Here is a 4,763-nt window from a genome sequence, read left to right as displayed (position 1 = left end):
GGTCCTTGCCGTTGGAATGGAACTTGCCCATTTTAAGGCCTCTGGTTGGTCCATGGTGACTGCCGATGATCTTGGAGAATGCATCTAAGCTTTTGTGATAGCCATGGCAGAGCTCGTGGGTGTCGATGAGGTCGAGAGGGCTAGAGTTCCATAGGGGGCGCCACCGTCGAGAAAGGACAGTTGTCCGCGTCCCATATTTGATTGGGAGGAGGGAGATGATGACTGTCAGCATATCATTAGGGAGGCTGCTGATGAAGTCTAGGCCTACTGGAGTCGCTTGTGGTTCTAGCTCGCCCCACCTCTGCTTGTTGGCAGCTCAGTTCTCCACCTTTAGAGTCTCCTTGTCAGCGGCACTTTTTGATAGAAATGGGAGTACAGGGAATATTTAGTTAAAACAGGGCAACAGAAAAGTGTATTGGTAACTAGAAGTTATTAAGTAGGAATATAGTAAGAAAAGGGAATAACAATTGGTTGCTTAAATACTACGCAATTCATTCGATATTGCTGGGTAAGTCAACATGCAGATAGTTGAAAAGAAAACTTACTTCGAACAATGTCTGGACGGATGATATAGTTGAGGAAGTTACCATATATCTCATGACCAGGCCCTTTTATGTGCAGTGCAATTCTAGTGCCAGCTTTCAGTTCATAAAACTTAGAAATTTCTTTCCAAAAGCGCATGCGAAAATAGGAGTCACTGATACGTCTCCAACGTATAATTTTTGATTGTTCCATGCTATTATATTATCTGTTTTGGATGTTAATGTGCTTTATTTTACACTTCTATATTATTTTTGGGACTAACCTATTAACTGGAGGCCCAGCCCAAATTGCTGTTTTTTTGCCTATTTCAGTGTTTCGTAGAAAATGAATATCAAACGGAGTCCAAACGGAATGAAACCTTCGGGAACGTGATTTTTGGAACAAACGTGATCCAGAGGACCTGGGGTGGACGTCAAGAAATCAACGAGGTGGCCATGAGGCAGGGGGCGCGCCTACCCCCTGGGCACGCCCTCCCCCCCTCGTGGGCCCACTACTAGGAAAAACGCTACCAGTAGCGTAGGTATTTTGTATAGCAGTAGCGCTAAATTTTAGCAGTAGCGTGTTTTTACCCCACGCTACTGCTAAAAAGTTAGGAGTAGCGCGTGCAACCCATGCTACTACTATTCCTAAGTACTAGTAGAATGTCATTCTTTCCCCATGCTACTGCTAAGTAATTAGAAATCAAAATAATAGATGCAATATTCATGGATACAAATCAGGACACATCCAGGGAAAAATAAATGAAGGTCACACAACCATTTTAACACTTACATTCTTACTTAGCACTTGCAGCATTCATGGATACAACATTGAACATCTCAATTCAAAGAGATCAATACTTCAGACGCACACAAACATCACCGAAAGGTAGGTATCTTCCCTAGCATTCCACCACCAACCTAAGTATACCACTTCTCTAGATGTATCTACCAAGGCGTCGAGGTCCTTCACCTGGGCAACCTCCAGACAGTGGGGTCGAGGTCCTCCACCTCAACGACTCCGGACGGTGGCGTCAAGGTCCTCCACCTCGGCGACCTCCGGCGCTGCAATCACCTGGATAATCATCTCTATGACGCGGTCACCGGGCTTCACGGTGAAGTCCGTCTCTGAGTGGTTGAAGAGCACGATGCCCACCTGGTCGCGGTAGTCCACGTCGATCACCCCTGCACCCACGTCGGGAAAGTGAAAACTTGTTAGTTCGGGTACTTGTGTAGAGGTATTTTATTCATTTATCAGTCTCTTTAAGTCTATTAAGAATATTCGAAACGGAAAGACACCTACTAAATGCATACCCTAGCTATACGTGTTCATGCTATCTTGTTGTTTTGGTGTATACAAGAAATTAATACTTGTGTATTTGAGCTATATATGCTTGAAATATTTGACAGTTAACATTCTGTTCTACATTTATTGTTGCATGGACAGGGAAACAGACAACCAAGGAATTCAGAAAATCAATTCCCACTGCTTTTCAACATAGGGAATAGGCGAAGTCTATTTTGAATTTTGATATTCCATGCCAACTTCAAGTATATATGCTACCATGTAATGTTTGAACGTGGATCAAAATGAGATTTCAGGCTTTGTCAACCTTACCATGATCAGTACTAAATTCTCTAGGCTGCTCAACCTTTCCTTGTAGGCAGCATTTCTTTCACCTAGTATCTCGTTGTTAAGTTTGATAAGAAACCTGCATACTTTCAGATAGTCATCCATATCCTGAAGAAAAAAACAGTATACATTTTTAGTGACTCACAATATATCATCGAATACTGCTTTGGTTTACTCTAAGAATAATTGCTACAAGACTCTCTACATACATACATACATACATACATACATACATACATACATACATACATACATACATACATACAGGCAAAGCAATTTTCACCAAGAATCAGCTAGCAGTCTAATATAATTCCCTTTCCAATTACTCAAGGAGGGACTGATGAAAAGACAAGTTAATTAGCTGGTACAAAAATTAAACCTTTTGAGATGGACGGAAGCCCTCTTCATTCAGATCTGAAGATGGACGGATGCACCCAGTAGCTTTGTCGCGGACGGCGACGGAGGAGAAGATCTCTGCACAAATCTTACCACTCCATTGCTATCTTCTACCTGTAAATGAAAACAGACCTTACTTATCATAGAAGCAAATGTGTTTTTTTTCCAGAATAGATGTATTCAACAGAGACACTTCAATCATAGAGCTCAATATCTACTAGCTTAAATTCAAATGCTTTACTCAAGATTGAGATATCATACTGGACTCTGGCTGCACACTAACTACTCTGCGAGGTTTCCATCTAAGAAAGTAAGAAACTATCTACAGAGATAGTAAACGACTAGTCAGAATACGTAAACAACAAACTTTATACTAGAAGAGCTGCCGACAGTTAGAGAGCCATTCTTCTTAAGTTAGTAGGAACCTTGCTGTTGCAGCGTATTTGGGGGCATTGGACATGGTATCCATGCCACCGGCGATGACGGCGTTGTTGATCCCCGGCTGAATCGACCACAAGCATGACAACTATACGGAGCAGGCCAACAAGCAACAACATAAGTATAAGGTTTGGTAGTCAACCATGTGGCTACTTCGTTGAAGGTAGAGAGCTACTACCTCTCTTGCACATGGAAGGACTAAGAAAAATAGCAAACGAACCCCACAACCAACCTGCACGTAGCAGGTATTTCTTTGTGTGAATCTACAAGAACACACACATGCCTAGAAAAGCAACAAGTAAAAACCTAAGAATCAGAATTAGTACAAGAAGCATGGAAGGGCGTTTTCTCCTAATATAATATACAAGATGACACAAGCGCACTAAACCAGCAAGAAATTTACTGGGTTTCATGAGCCTTTTCCTCTTCACCCCGTATTATCGGTGACGATCTGTAGAACAACATGAATCGCTCCTACACATCAGCGAGCCTGGAATCAACGCACTATGCAAAAAATAAACTGGGTGGCAGTGCGCTAGATCCCTACCAATGCAGTAATAAAATAACACTGAACAGATCATGAACAGAACTAGTAATCTTTAGATGACACAGCGAAGCGAGCACAACATCAGGGGCTTGCAATCGATCGATCGACGCTCGCCACCGTCATGCCAAATCAGTTGTGACCCCACCCACCAAAGCGGGAACCGCAGTCCACTAGGCCGATCCCCGCCGACGCCGACAAAGGGAATCGACGGAGATGGACGGGGAGAGAGGCAGGGGAGCGGCAGCGTGCGTGCTTGCGTGCTTATCGCTGCGGCGTGGAGGGCCGGACCGCGACGACGACGGTGACAGATGGCGACGGGGAAGGAAGAGACGACGCTGCGCACAGGCCGGGAGCCCGGCCTTGGCTGCTGGAGATGCCGAGCAGCAGTTTCCCGTGTGTGCAGGGGCCTCCGGTGGACAGCAGAGGAGAGGAGGTTGAGGAAGGTTGGACGGGAGGCCGCTGGTGCAGGGGGTCTCGATCTAGATCTGGCTCGGGGTGGGTGGTGTGGGAGTACGTGGAGTGGACGGTTGGTGGCATAGTAGCAGCGCTGTGTGTCTCACCTACGCTACAACTATCCATATAGCAGTAGCGCAGGTTTTATACCCCACGCTATTACTATTGTCAGGTTTTATACCCCACGCTATTACTATTGTCTGATGAGGGGCAGGGTGGAAATCATTTAGTAGCAGCGCAGGTTTTTCATGCCCGCGCTACTACTATGTCAAACCAGTAGCGTGTTTTTTCTGCCGCGCTACTCCTAATTAGCAGTAGCGTGGGCCAAAAAACCCCACGCTACTACTAAATGTCTATCTATAGGGGTTTTCCTAGTAGTGGCCCCTCGTTGCTCCACCGACCTACTTCTTCCTCCTATATATGTTCACATACCCGGCAAATATCCAGGAGGAACACGGAACCCTATTTCCACCGCCGCAACCTTCTGTACCCAAGAGATCCCATCTTGGGGCCTTTTCCGGAGCTCCGCCAGAGGGGGCATTGATCACGGAGGGCCTCTACATCAACTCCATGGCCCCTTCGATGATGTGTGAGTAGTTTATCTCAGACCTTCGGGTCCATAGTTATTAGCTAGATGGCTTCTTCTCTCTCTTTAGATATCAATATTAAGTTCTCCTCGATTCTCTTGGAGATCTATTCGATGTAACTCTTCTTTTTGCGATGTGTTTGTCGAGATCCGATGAATTGTGGGTTTATGATCCAGATTACCTATGAA

At 45.1% G+C, this 4,763-nt stretch overlaps 1 long non-coding RNA gene across 2 annotated transcripts; it reads right to left on the bottom strand.

The window, feature by feature from the left end:
* Nucleotides 1-1,221: 1,221 nt before the first annotated feature.
* On the bottom strand, nt 1,222-4,079 carry LOC125554060. Of its 2 annotated transcripts, XR_007304310.1 has the most exons (4): nt 2,976-4,079; nt 2,534-2,664; nt 2,140-2,262; nt 1,222-1,706 (listed from the first exon to the last, which is right to left on the bottom strand). It is a non-coding gene; the product is annotated as an uncharacterized LOC125554060 (long non-coding RNA). The 2 variants fall into 2 exon arrangements; XR_007304309.1 differs by having other exon boundaries at nt 2,534-4,079.
* Nucleotides 4,080-4,763: the final 684 nt, after the last annotated feature.

The sequence above is a fragment of the Triticum urartu genome, chromosome 4 (genome assembly GCF_003073215.2).
Source record: "Triticum urartu cultivar G1812 chromosome 4, Tu2.1, whole genome shotgun sequence".
NCBI lineage: Eukaryota > Viridiplantae > Streptophyta > Magnoliopsida > Poales > Poaceae > Triticum > Triticum urartu.
Note: the sequence above shows the minus strand (reverse complement) of the source record. Positions and strands in the feature narration are given on the sequence as shown.